The sequence below is a fragment of the Heptranchias perlo genome, chromosome 17 (assembly GCF_035084215.1).
Source record: "Heptranchias perlo isolate sHepPer1 chromosome 17, sHepPer1.hap1, whole genome shotgun sequence".
In the NCBI taxonomy this organism is placed as follows: Eukaryota; Metazoa; Chordata; class Chondrichthyes; order Hexanchiformes; family Hexanchidae; genus Heptranchias; species Heptranchias perlo.
Window position 1 is genome coordinate 24,408,815 of NC_090341.1, and position 15,222 is coordinate 24,424,036.

Below are 15,222 nucleotides of genomic sequence, written 5' to 3' on the forward strand. Positions count from 1 at the left end.
GCAGGTGTTGCAGGTTAGTTGTTGGTTATTGCTTCTTGCTGCTGGAGGAGTAGGAAGTGTTTTTTAAAGCTCCCTATGCTTATTGAGAGTTCCTCAGGGCAGTGTCCTAGGTCCAACCATCTTCAGCTGCTTCATCAATGACCTTCCCTCCATCATAAGGTAAGAAATGGGGATGTTCGCAGATGATTGCACAGTGTTCAGTTCCATTCGCAACCCCTCAAATAATGAAACGGTTCGAGCCCGGATGCAGCAATACCTGGACAACATCCAGGCTTGGGCTGATAAATGGCAAGTAACATTCGCGCCAGACAAGTGCCAGGCAATGACCATCTCCAACAAGAGAGAGTCTAATCACCTTCCCTTGACATTCAACGGCATTACCATCGCTGAATCCCCCACCATCAACATCCTGGGGGTCGCCATTGACCAGAAACTTAACTGGACCAGCCATATAAATACTGTGGCTACAAGAGCAGGTCAGAGGCTGGGTATTCTGCGGCGAGTGACTCACCTGACTCCCCAAAGCCTTTCCACCATTGACAAGGCACAAGTCAGGAGTGTGATGGAATACTCTCCACTTGCCTGGATGAGTGCAGCTCCAACAACACTCAAGAAGCTCAACACCATCAAGGACAAAGCAACCCGCTTGATTGGCACCCCATCCACCACCCTAAACGTTCACTCCCTTCACCACCGGCGCACTGTGGCTGCAGTGTGTACCATCCACAGGATGCACTGCAGCAACTCGCCAAGGCTTCTTCGACAGCACGTCCCAAACCCATGACCTCTACCACCTAGAAGGACAAGAGCAGCAGGTACATGCGAACAACAACACCTGCACGTTCCCCTCCAAGTCACATACCATCCCGACTTGGAAATATATTGCCGTTCCTTCATTGTTGCTGGGTCAAAATCCTGGAACTCCTGTCCTAACAGCACTGTGGGAGAACCTTCACCACACGGACTGCAGCGGTTCTAGAAGGTGGCTCACCATCACCTTCTCAAGGGCAATTAGGGATGGGCAATAAATGCCTGCCTCGCCAGCGACGCCCACATCGCATGAACGAATAAAAAAAACCACTACTTTTGAGAGTGCTTTGGCAGGTGTTGCCTTACGGGTCAGAAAGTTACAACCCTGGTGGGCTGCTAGGGCTCCCGTTGGGCATTGAGCATGATTGGGAGGCCACGCCCAGCAGGTCAAGCTGCGAGGAGATGGAGGACGAGGAGGCGCAGGACACCGAGCAGAGGCCCTATCCAATGAGGGCCTTCAGCGATCAATTCTCTTACCTCAACATGACCGAGGAGGATTGCATCCGATGCCTGAGGTTCACCAAGGAAGCCGTCACTGAGATCTGTCAACTGGTGCGGCCACAACTGCAGCTTCAGAGCAGGGCAAGGACAGCATTGCCTGTGGCTGTGAAGGTCATTGTGGCACTAAATTTCTACGGCTCAGAAGCATTTCAGGCCTCTGCTGGCGACGTGCAACATCTCGCAGTATGCAGTGCACTGCTGCATAAGGGAGGTCACAGATGCACTGTACCATATGCAGAACAGATACATCACCTTCCTCTCAACAGAGACAATCAGAACGAGCGAGCACGGGAGGTTCGCCCACATTGCTGGCTTCCCATGGTGCAGGACGCCATGGACTGCACACACATTGCCCTGTGTGTCCCACAGATCAACTCGGCTGTCTTCGTCAACCACAACCTGCAGCTGGTGTGCGACCACACGCATCGCATCTTGGAGGTCAATGCCTGCTACCCTGGGAGCAGTCACGACGCTTTCGTCATGCGGCAGTCCAACGTGCCAACTCTCTTTCATTCGACTCGGCAAGTCAAAGGCTGGCTATTGGGCGACAAGGGCTATGCCCTCACGATGTGACTCATGACACCGGTCAGGAATCCAAGCACACATGCACAACAGGCCTATAATGAGGGCCATGCTGCCACATGCAACGTCGTGGAGCACACCAGAGGCCTCCTCAAACAACGCTTCCGCTGCCAAGACCAGTCTGGAGGAGCCCTGCAGTATTCCCCTGAGTGGGTGGCCAGATTCATGGTGGTCTGCTGCATGCTGCACAACCTCACCATCATGAGGGACCAGCCTTTGCCACCAATGACTGCAGAAGATCCTGAGCCAGAGGTGGAGGTGGCGGCTGAGGAGGAAGAGGCGGAGGAGCAGGATGAGGAAGAGGCTGAGGAGGAGCAGCCTTGTCTGCAAGGGCTGTGCGTGCTCGCCTGATCTGTGCCCGCTATCAATGATTGGAACTACATCCCCCAACTCACCAACAGTCCTACATTCCCCACCTTTCCCCTCCCATAAGACAATCAAATCGCCCTCCATCAGATTACACATTGGTGTCCCTCTCAGCTCATTGCATGAATAAAAACCACCACCAAATGCAAAATCAAACTCTCATTTATGGATTAATAAATGAAAATATGCAAACATAACAGAACTATTCACCCTTGTACATTCCCTCAGTGCCTGTTGTCTGTGTGCCTTCACCTATCCTAGTGCTCCTACGAGGTGCTTCCCCAGTGGCTGGAGTATGGGTGGTGGAAGGCTGCTGGCTTTCAATGGAGGAATGTTCAGATAGCCTTGGAGGACGACCTCGAGCAGCTCTGGGCCTGGAGGGCCCAGCTTCAGACTGCATCATCTCAGCATGGGCTGCAGCAGTCTGGCCTGGCTGGCCGACAGGCAACAACACGGGCACTGTCAGAGTGGCGGGTGGGAGCAGGAATGCTGTCGTCCTGAGAGAGGTCAACGGGCCCGACTGCCATGGCGCTTCAGCACTCCTGGTGATCGGCTGGAGAATGGATTGCTGGAGTGCTGTGATGCCCTGGAAGCCCCGTTCCACAGTGGTCCCCAGAGCCACGATAGCAGCAGTCTGAGCTGCAAATGCAGCAGTCAGACCTTGGATGGCAGATGTTTGTGCTGCAATGGATGCTGTGACATCAGTCATCAGACGCTGCATCATGGTGGGTTCCACAGGTGCTCTGATGGAGGTGACCACCCGTTCCATGTTGGAAAGGATGAGCTCCAAGCTCTGCCCAAAGCCCTGTGCCAAGTTGGAGCTGGACTCCTCCATGCCCCTTCTCATTATGCGCAGGCTTTCTAGCAGGCTTTCCAGTGCCCCAAGCATTTGTTGGTGTACGCCCATCAGCCGTGTTCCGCAGCCTGGCCCATCAAAGTCCTCATCTGACTCCTCTGCAGCAGAACTAGTGAGCGACCTCACCCTCCGGTGAGTTGGCTCCTGTGATATCCGTTCCCTCCGCCCCGGCTCCTGCGCACTTGTGCTCGGTGTCTCACCGCATGCAGATCCCTCCTCTAACCTAACCTCTCAAGGATGCGCTGTCTCAGTCTCTGAGCTGGTGGAAGCAACTGTCAGATCGAGTGACGGTGTGGCTTCAGTGTCCTCCTCCTCCTCCTCGGGTGCCGCCACATGTTCATGGGTATCTGCAATGACAAAGGGAAACAGGTTGAGTTGTGGAGTGGGGAGAGGCGCAAGTAAGAAGTGCGTGCTGGCAGCATATGCAGCACGTGAGTCAGAAAAGATTATGGGAGGACGGAGATGTGGAAAAGGAGAAGGATCATTAGATATGCAGAGACCCCCTTGATCGGGACCTCCAGCGCGGCACTTTGTAACGCCTGCAGCGAAGGCCCGCCCAATAATCTGCAGTACCGTCTCCTCTAGAGTGGTGAGGACATGTAGATGTGCCCGTCCAGCCTCAGGTCCCTCCTGCTGGCGGATGTTATACGCCACCTCTCCTGCAAGACAGAGGACAGTGTGTCAGTGAGTGTCCTGCAAGGTGTGAGGGTGATGTGCCTGTCATGGTAGAATAGCTGCCAGTTTGTGTGACTTGAGTGGTGGTTGTGTGGCCTGCAAGTGTGTATTATATGCGGGTGAGATGCAGCATTGCGTATGGATGGCAGTGTTTGTTGGTGGGTGGGTGGGTGACGGGAGGTGTCGTGCATGGAGTATTGGTGCAGTTGGTAGGATGTGCCACTTGACACTTGCATTCACTCACCTTGACCACTCGTATCAAATCATTACATTTCTTGCGGCACTGCTCCTCGCATTCACCTCCTGTGCCACGGCCTGCCAATGCTTACGCAGCTGTATTCTAGACGGTCTCCGGCTACCCCGTGGTTACATGGCTGCCCTCCTCTGGTGCACACCTTCCACCAGGGCCTCCAGAGCATCGTCTGAGAATCTTGGTGCCCGCTCTCTTGCTGGTGCAGCTACACGTGATGCCATTCTCCCTTCTCCTCCTTGGCTGTGTATCTGCCATTGGAAATGTGCTTGCATCTTTAAGTAGTGCAGGCAGCTGATGACATGCGCTGTCCACACCCCATTTCCAACTTCCTCATTTTCTGTGCAGCCTCCTAGTAGCGAGGGCTGCGCTTGCTGCACGGAGATTTCAGGGTATCAGGCAGCACGAAGTTCACGTGCTGCCTGATACCCTGAAAGTAAGTCCAGAACAGACCCTTATCCAATTTTGCCCCCTCTGTTCTCTGCAGCCGCGACCGGGAGTCCCGAGGGCCGAATTGCCTGCCTGGTGCCAGGGTTAAGGATATCTCCTCACGGCTGGAGCATGAGGGGGAGGATCCAGTTGTGGTCGATGAAGGAACCAACGACATAGGTAGAACTAGGAATGAGGTTCTGATGAGGGAGTTTGAGGAACTAGGGTCTAAATTAATAAGTAGAACCTCAAAGGTAATAATTTCTGGATTACTGGCTGAGCTACGTGCAAATTGGCATAGGGTCGAACAGATCAGAGAGTTAAATGCGTGGCCTAGAGTGGTGTGGGAGACAGGGGTTTTGATTCATGGGGCTTTGGCACCAGTACTGGGGAAATAGGGAGCTGCTCCGTTGAGATGGGCTCCACTTGAACCGGGCTGGGACCAGTGTCCTGGTGAATCGAATAACCAGGGCTGTAGATAGGGCTTAAAACTAAAAAAAAAAGTTGGGGAGAGAGTTCAGGTGAGGGGAAATTTAGAAATCTAAAGAGAAAAATCAAGTAGTAGAGCAGTGAAGCGATTTGGGTAAAGATAAGCAGAGTGTGACAGGAAGGGACAGAGAGTTTAACGGTAATAGTGCATCAGTGAATAAGGTCAAGTCAAGAAAAAATAGTAAAAAGTTAAAATTAAAGGCGCTTTATCTGAATGCACAAAGCATTCAAAAAAGATAGATGAGTTAATGGCACAAATAGAGATAAATGGGTTTGATCTAATAGCCATTACAGAGACGTGGTTGCAAGGTGACCAAGGTTGGGAACTAAATATTCCAGGGTACTTGACGTTTCAAAAAGATAGACAAAATGGAAAAGGAGAGGGTATAGCCCTGATAATAAAGGATGACATAAGGACAGTAGTGAGGAAGGACCTTGGCTCGGAAGATCAGGAAGTAGAATCAGTATGGGTGGAGATAAGAAATAACAAGGGGCAGAAAACACTAGTGGGAGTAGCTTATAGGCCCCCTTACAGTAGCTCTACTGTTGGACAGATTATTAATCAAGAAATAATAGGAGCTTGTAACAAAGGTAATGCAATAATCGTGGGGGACTTTAATCTTCATATAGTCTGGACAAATCAAATTGGCAAAGCTAGTTTGGAGGACGAGTTCATGGAATGCATTCGAGACAGTTTCCTAAAACAATATGTCATGGAACCAACCAGGGAACAGGCTATTTCAGATCTTGTCTTGTGTAATGAGACAGGGTTAATTAGTAATCTCATAGTAAGGGATCCTCCGGGGAAGAGTGATCATAATATGATCGAATTTCACGTTGAGTTTGAGGGTGACGCATTTAAGTCCGAAACTAGAATCTTAAACTTAAATAATGTCAATTACATAGGTATGAAGGGTGAGTTGGGTATGGTAGATTGGGAAATTAGATTAAAAGGTATGACAGTAGATAAGCAATGGCAAACATTTAAAGAAATATTTAATAATTCTTAACAAATATACATTCCATTGAGGAATAAAAACTCCAGGGGGAAAGTGATCCATCCGTGGCTAACTAAAGAAGTTAAGGATAGTGCTAGATTAAAAGAAGAGGCTTATAATGTTGCCAAGCAGAGTAGTAAGCCTGAGGGTTGGGAGAGTTTTAGAAACAAGCAAAGGATTTCCAAAAAATTGATAAAGAGGGAGAAAATAGAATATGAGGGTAAACTAGCAAGAAATATAAAAGCAGATTGTAAGAGCTTCTACAAGTAGGTAAAAAGGAAGAGAGTAGCAAAAGTAAACATGGGTCCCTTAGAGGCTGAGACAGGAAAAATTATAATGGGGAATAAGGAAAAGGCAGAGATGATAAACAAATATTTTGTACCTCTCTTCACAGGAGAAGACACAAAAAGCATACCAGAAATAGTGGGGAACCAAGGGTCTAATGAGGGTGAGGAACTTAAAGTAATTAACATTAGTAAAGAAAAGGTACTGGAGAAATTAATGGGACTAAAAGCTGACAAATCTCCTGGACCTGATGGCCTACATCCTAAGGTTCTAAAAGAGGTGGCTGTAGAGATAGTGGATGCATTGGTTGTGATCTTCCAAAATTCCCTAGATTCTAGAACGGTCCCTGTGGATTGGAAGGTAGCAAATGTAACCCTGCTATTCAAGAAAGGAGGGAGAGAGAAAACGGAACTACAGGCCAGTTAGCCTGACATCAGTCATCAGGAAAATGCTGGAATCTATTATTAAGGAAGTGGTAACAGGCCACTTAGAAAATCACAATATGATTAGGCAGAGTTGACATGGTTTTATGAAAGGGAAATCATGTTTGACAAATCTATTAGAGTTTTTTGAGGATGTAACTAGCAGGGTGGATAAAGGTGAACCAGTGGATGTAGTATATTTGGATTTTCAAAAGACATTCGATAAGGTGTTAAACCAAGATAAGGGCTCATGGGATTGGGGGTAATATATTAGCATGGATAGAGGATTGTTTAACAGACTGAAAACAGAGAGTAGGAATAAATGGGTCGTTTTCAGGTTGGCAGGCTGTAACTAGTAGGGTACCACGAGGATCAGTGCTTGGGCTTCAGCTATTTACAATCTGTATTAATGACTTAGATGAAGGGACCGGGTGTAATGTATCCAAGTTTACTGACGATACAGAGCTAGTTGGGAAAGTAAGCTGTGAGGAGGACATTAAGATTCTGCAAAGGGGTATAGACAGTTTAAGTGAGTGGGCAAGAAGGTGGCAGATGGAGTATAATCTGGGTAAATGTGAGGTTATTCACATAGAAAAACAGAATATTTTTTAAATGGTGAGAAACTATTAAATGTTGGCCCATAAAAAGGCAGGATTCGGAGCACAGAGATCAGCTGAGGCAGCGGAGCAGAGGAGAGGGAGCGGCTCATAAAAAGGCAGGATTCGGAGCGCAGAGATCAGCTGAGGCGGCGGAGCAGAGGAGAGCCAGAGTCGGAGCGTGAGGGCAGAGAGGGACTGGATGACCACCAGACAGACCAGGAGGAGCAGGCAGGTAGTGCAGGAGTCCGCTGAGGGCATCTCACCCTCCAATCAGTATTCAGTTCTGAATATTGGTGAGAAAGAGGGTTCCTCTGCGGAGTGCAGCCAGAGTTAAGACCGTAGCACCATGGGTGGCCCAGCTGTACAGGGGGGAGGAGAAAAGTCAGGAGAGCAATAGTGATCGGGGATTCCATACTTAGGGGAGCAGACACAGACGTGATTCCAGGATGGTATGTTGCCTCCCTGGTGCCAAGGTCATGGATGTCACTGAGTGGCTGCAGAATATTCTGGAGGGGAAGGGTGAACAGCCAGAGGTCGTGGTCCATATCGGTACCAACGACATAGGTAGAAAGAGAGCTTAAGGAGTTAGGAAAGAGATTAACAAGCAGGACCTCAAGGCTAGTAATCTCTGGATTACTCCCAGTGCCATGCGCTGGTGAGTATAGAAATAGGAGGATAGAGCAGATGAATGCGGGGCTGAAGTGATGGTGCAGGAGGGAGGGCTTTAGATTCCTGGGGCTTTGGGACCGGTTCTGGGGGAGGTGGGATCTGTACAAACTGGACAGGTTGCACCTCAACCAGGTCCGGGACCAATATCCTTGTGGGGAGGTTTGCTACTGCTGTTGGGGAGGGTTTAAACTAACTTGGCAGGGGGATGGGAACCTGAGAGGAGATTCAGAAGGGAAAGTAAAAAAGCTGGAAGTGGAAGGCAGAAAAGTAGAAACAAAGGCCAGCAGCAAATAAGGTCAAAATAGGAAAAAATGTTAAAAAGGCAAAATTAAAGGCACTTTATCTGAATGCACGCAGCATTCGCAACAAGGTAGATGAATTGACGGCACAAATAGAAGTAAATGGGTATAATCTAATTACCATTATGGGGACGTGGTTGCAGGGTGACCAAGGTTGGGAACTGAATATTCAAGGATATTTGATATTTAGGAAGGACAGGCAAAAAGGAAAAGGTGGTGGGGTAACGCTGTTAATAAAAGATGAGATCAGTACAATGGTGAGAAAGGATCTTGGCTCAGATGATCAAGATGTAGAATCAGTTTGGGTGGAGCTAAGAAACAGCAAAGGGCAGAAAACATTGGTGGGAGTTGTTTATAGGCCACCAAACAGTAGTGGTAATGCAGGGCAGGTATAAAGCAGGAAATTAGAAGTGCATTTAACAAGGGTATTACAGTAATCATGGGGACTTTAATCTACATATAGATTGGGCATGCCAAATTAGCACTAATACTGTGGAGGACAAATTCCTGGAATGTATACAAGATGGTTTTCTAGATCGGTATGTTGAGGAACCAACTAGGGAACAGGCTATTTTAGATCTAGTATTGTGCAATGAGAAAGGGTTAATCTTGTTGTAAAGGAGCCTTTAGGGAAGAGTGACTGTAATATGATAGAATTCTTCATTAAGTTTGAAAGTGGTGTAGTTCAATCCGAAACTAGGGTCTTAAATCTAAACAAAGGAAACTACGAAGGTATGAGGCGCAAGTTGGCTGTGGTTGATTGGGGAACTACATTAAAAGGTATGACGGTAGACAGGCAATGGCTAGCATTTAAAGAATTAATACATAATTTGCAATAAATATATATTCCTTTAAGGCACAAAAACCCAACAGGAAAAGTGGTCCAACCGTGGCTAACAAGAGAAATTAAAGATAGTATTAAATCAAAGAAAGAGGCATATAAAGTTGCCAGAAAAAGCAGTAAGCCTGAGGGTTGGGAGCATTTTAGAACTCAGCAAAGGAGGACCAAGGAATTGATAAAGAAAGGGAAAATAGAATATGAGAATAAACTAGCGAGAAACATAAATACAGACTGTAAAAGCTTCAATAGGTATGTAAAAAGGAAAAGACTGGCGAAGGCAAATGTGGGTCCCTTATAGACAGAGACGGGAGAATTTATAATGGGGAGTAAGGAAATGGCAGAGAAATTAAACAAATACTTTGTGGCTGTCTTCACGGAAGAAGACACAAAAAACCTCCCAGAAATACTAGAGAACCAAGGGTCTGGCGAGAACGAGGAACTGAAAGAAATTAATATTAGTAAAAAAAATAGTACTAGAGAAATTACTGGGACTGAAAGTCGATAAATCCCAAGGACCTGATGATCTACATCCCAGGGTTTTGAAAGATGTGGCTATAGGGATAGTGGATGGATTGGTTGTCATCTTCCAAAATTCTATAGATTCTGGAACGGTTCCTGCAGATTGGAGGGTAGCAAATGTAACCCCACTATTTAAGAAAGGAGGGAAGAGAGAAAACAGGGAACTACAGACCTGTTAGCCTGACATCAGTAGGATGGAAAATGCTAGAATCTATTATAAAGGATGTAATAACAGGACACTGAGAAAATAATAATAGGATTTGGCACAGTCAACATGGATTTAGGAAAGGGAAATCATATTTGACAAACTTATTCGAGTTCTTTGAGGATGTAACTAGTAGAATAGATAAGGGGGAACCAGTGGATGTGGTGTATTTGGATTTTCAGAAGCCTTTCTATAAGGTTCCACACAAGAGGTTGGTGAACAAAGTTAGAGAACATGGAATTGGGGGTAATATACTGGCATGGATTGAGAATTGGTTAACGGACAGAAAACAGAGAGTAGGAATAAACGGGTCCTTTTCAGGTTGGCAGACTGTGACTAGTGGGGTACCGCAGGGATTCGTACTTGGGCCCCAGCTATTCACAATCTATATCAATGATTTGGATAAGGGGACCAAATGTAATATTTCCAAGTTACCATGTGATATCAAGAAATGGTTGAGTGCACTGGATACAGCAAAGGCTATGGGCCCCGACAACATCCTGGCTGTAGTGCTGAAGACTTGTGCTCTAGAACTAGCTGTGACTCTAGCCAAATTGTTCCAGTACAGCTACAACGCTGGCATTTACCCGACAATGTGGAAAATTGCCCAGGTATGTTTTGTCCACAAAAAGCAGGACAAATCCAATCCGGCCAATTACTGCCCCATCAGTCTACTCTCAATCATCAGCAAAGTGATGGAGGTGTCGTCGACAGTGCTATCAAGTGGCACTTACTCACCAATAACCTGCCCACTGATGCTCAGTTTGGGTTCCGCCAGGACCACTCGGCTCCAGACCTCATTACAGCCTTGGTCCAAACATGGACAAAAGAGCTGAATTCCAGAGGTGAGATGAGGGTGACTGCCCTTGACATCAAGGCAGCATTTGACCGAGTGTGGCACCAAGGAGCCCTAATAAAATTGAAGTCAATGGGAATCGGGGGAAATCTCTCCAGTGCTGGAGTCATACCTAGCACAAAGGAAGATGGTAGTGCTTGTTGGAGGCCAATCATCTCAGCCCCAGGACATTGCTGCATGAGTCCCTCAGGGTAGTGTCCTAGGCCCAACCATCTTCAGCTGCTTCATCAATGACCTTCCCTCCATCATAAGGTCAGAAATGGGGATGTTCGCTGATGATTGCACAGTGTTCAGTTCCATTCGCAACCCCTCAGATAATGAAGCAGTCCGAGCCCGCATGCAGCAAGACCTGGACAACATCCAGGCATGGGCTGATAAGTGGCAAGTAACATTCGCGCCAGACAAGTGCCAGGCAATGACCATCTCCAACAAGAGAGTCTAACCACCTCCCCTTGACATTCAACAGCATTTCCATTGCCGTATCCCCCACCATCAACATCCTGGGGGTCACCATTGACCAGAAACTTAACTGGACCAGCCACATAAATATTGTGGCTACAAGAGCAGGTCAGAGGCTGGGTATTCTGCAGTGAGTGACTCATCTCCTGACTCCCCAAAGTCTTTCCACCATCTACAAGGCACAGGTCAGGAGTGTGATGGAATACTCTCCACTTGCCTGGATGAGTGCAGCTCCAACAACACTCAAGAAGCTCGACACCATCCAGGACAAAGCAGCCCGCTTGATTGGCACCCCATCCACCACCCTAACCATTCACTCCCTTCACCACCGGCGCACAGTGGCTGCAGTGTGTACCATCCACAGGATGTACTGCAGCTACTCGCCAAGGCTTCTTCGACAGCACGTCCCAAACCTGTGACCTCTACCACCTAGAAAGACAAGAGCAGCAGGCACATGGGAACAACACCACCTGCAAGTTCCCCTCCAAGTCACACACCACCCCGACTTGGAAATATGTTGCAGTTCCTTCATCGTTGCTGGGTCAAAATCCTGAACTCCCTACCTAACAGCACCTTGGGAGAACCTTCACCATACGGACTGCAGCAGTTCTAGAAGGCGGCTCACCACCACCTTCTCAAGGGCAATTAGGGATGGGCAATAAATGCTGGCCTTGCCAGCGATGCCCACATCCCATGAACGAATATATAAAAAAAATTAAGAGCCTTGCCTGTCCCGGTCATGTTAGGGAACTACTTTCACCACTGGTCTGCTGTTCTGGAGGATGAGAGAGTTGTTACTCAGTGCCAATGCTACCTCCCTCCACATGGCACTAGAGTTTTTTTTAAGGTGACCTCCAATGGAGAATCAGCAGTCTGTCTGTTCTCCATTCAGTCTCCTTGATGAAAGTTTGGAGGTCAGTCTCATTGAAAGTGTGAGCTCTTCCTTTGTTCCTCCTTGCAATGCCCTTGTTCCTCTTCAGCTGTCTAAGCCAGATTCTCCAGTGGAAGACATTCTTGAAAAGTGGAACAAAATCACATATGAGCTGTCCAATGCAGCTATCTGACAGTGAATTTAGTGATCCAAGTACTTACCTGGATCGTAACCAACCCTTCTTATTTCACTCTGCTTAAAGAGGGAACTAACTTATGATCTTGCAGTATATGTATCCATCTCTCCTAGCAGCACTTACTTGCATACACCTCATTAAAACCCCCTCCTCCACTTTAATAGGGTGATACCACTTGAGTTTTACATTAGCTCTCCGATGCAATGTGAGAGACGGTCCTCAATTGCTAGACCTCACCTAATTCATTCAATCTTCTTGCAGGAGCATCTTGTGCACAATGTGAGATGCAGGGGACTGGAAGGGCATCCCCGGCGTCAAGAAACTCACTCCATGTGAAAGCCAGACCATGAAGCTACTGAGAAAGCACTCTGCTCTTGTTGTGAGAGATGGTAATGTCAGGGTACAAAGCTGGTGCCAGGTTAGTTAGTGGCTGCACAGCTACAAAGTCGCTGTAGCATCCCTGTAAAGCAGCACACAGAAACAAGCTTCCACATCCTTATCTGTCTCCTTAATTTCAATAGAGAAATGCTTATTTATTCTTAATTTGTACCCTTTTCTGCAGATCCACCATAGCAAATGGGGCAGTGGGCAAGTCAGGAGATGAAGAAAAGGAAGAATGATGAGGAGAAGGGATGGAACTTCTTCCTCATCAATTATGAGGATAGTGAAGGCGGGGAACATAATTATGAGGAAGTCAAGGTCAAGCCCACCCATGAGTTCCTGATCAACATGTTGCCCCGTGTTCCTCTGCCACAAACCCCTTGTTTTCATCCCTGTGTCACTTTTTTCACTCCCACATACCAGCTCAAATTCTTTCACCCAAGGGGAATTAGATAGTGTTGGTGAGGATGTGGGGCCAGGTGATTCACAGTGCAAGAGAAGTGGGTGAGGATTTGCCACCTTCCCAGCGGAGACGAAAGAGAAGGCTGTCTGTGGCTTTGGAATTGTGGGACCCAAACTCATGGCTATTCACCTGAGAAGAACGATGTTTCAAGAATATCACATCTATGCAGGCTCTGCAGTCAGGCTCTGAGGATATGTGGCAACTGACAGCTGTGACTTTAGAGTCCACAGCCCTCATTTGTGGCAACATCAGGGAAGCTTTTTCTTCAATCAATAATGCATGGAGCATGCTTCATAGAGTGTATTCTTAGAAGGTCTGGTTGCTATCCTTTATCTTGACAGACCTGTTAAGGCCTTTAGACTTCTTCCTGCCCTGTAAATCAGTGTCTGGGGTTGTGTAGCCCACACGTACAAATCTCATCACCTCCCTCCTGGTTCTGAGCTGCACTCATTGGGGACTCCTCCTCTCTATTCCAAAGAGGGAGTGCCTCCTGTCTGTAGCCTCATGCAGGAATACTTTCGCATCTGCATTAGCTAAGCTGGGGCCCCTCAGTCCTGCAATAGTTGTTTCAGTCATTCTATGCAGGAGATCTTTGTAGTCAGAAAGAAAAAAGTCTTCTGAGAATGGCTGCCCCTTCAAGTTGCTGCATGAGTTTAAAGCGTGCAGCAGCACATTGTCTCCAGTCCCCAAATTATGCAAATCATGCTGACCCAGAAATGAATTATGGCAAGGTCATCACTCGAACCATGAGGAGGGGGAAGTCCCACTCTACCACACTTCTCGTGTAAAATCTAGGTTGCAATTTCCCAACAATCACTGGTTCATTATTTCTCAGCCTGCAGTATTGATGTCACAAACATTAATTGTGTTGTGTGAATATTATCATACCTTAAAGATGTTAACTTTTAAATCTCGGCAGCACTGTTCTGCCATTGGAAGTATGATGAGGCAAGACTTTTAAAAAAAATTCGTTCATGGGATGTGGGTGTCGCTGGCGAGGCCAGCATTTATTGCCCATCCCTAATTGCCCTTGAGAAGGTGGTGGTGAGCCGCCTTCTTGAACCACTGTAGCCCGTGTGGTGAAGGTTCTCCCACAGTGCTGTTAGGAAGGGAGTTCCAGGATTTTGACCCAGCGACGATGAAGGAATGGCGATATATTTCCAAGTCGGGATGGTGTGTGACTTGGAGGGGAACGTGCAGGTGGTGTTGTTCCCATGTGCCTGCTGCCCTTGTCCTTCTAGGTGGTAGAGGTCGCGGGTTTGGGACGTGCTGTCAAAGAAGCCTTGGCGAGTTGCTGCAGTGCATCCTGTGGATGGCACACACTGCAGCCACAGTGCGCCAGTGGTGAAGGGAGTGAATGTTTAGAGTGGTGGATGGGGTGCCAATCAAGCGGGCTGCTTTGTCCTGGATGGTGTCGAGCTTCTTGAGTGTTGTTGGAGTTGCACTCATCTAGGCAAGTGGAGAGTATTTCATCACGCTCCTGACTTGTGCCTTGTAGATGGTGGAAAGACTTTGGGGAGTCCGGAGGTGAGTCACTCGCTGCAGAATACCCAGCCTCTGACCTGCTCTTGTAGCCACAGTATTTATATAAATGCAATAAATGCCGGCCTCGCCAGTGACGCCCACATCCCATGAACAAATAAAAAAAAATATGGCTGGTCCAGTTAAGTTTCTGGTCAATGGTGACCCCCAGGATGTTGATGGTGGGGGATTCGGCGGTGGTAATGCTGTTGAATGTCAGGGGAATGTGGTTCGACTCTTTCTTGTTGGAGATGGTCATTGCCTGGCACTGGTCTGGCATGAATGTTACTTTCCACTTATGAGCCCAAGCCTGGATGTTGTCCAGGTCTTGCTGCATGCGGGCTCGGACTGCTTCATTATTTTAGGGGTTGCAAATGGAACTGAACACTGTGCAATCATCAGCGAACATCCCCATTTCTGTCCTTATGATAGAAGGAAGGTCACTGATGAAGCAGCTGAAGATGGATACTGCCCTGAGGAACTCTTGCAGCAATGTCCACCTGCGTATCTGGCTTTGCTCTGACTCCGTCCCAAATCACGAGGACAGTCCATTTAAATATTAGCAGCAGGCACTTACGGCAGCATTGGCACTACTGGAGTGCCCACTCTGCGGACATGGTGGCATTTTGGAGCGGCACTTAGCTGCTCCATTGGGGAGAGGTGAGGGGAGGCACAGGCTA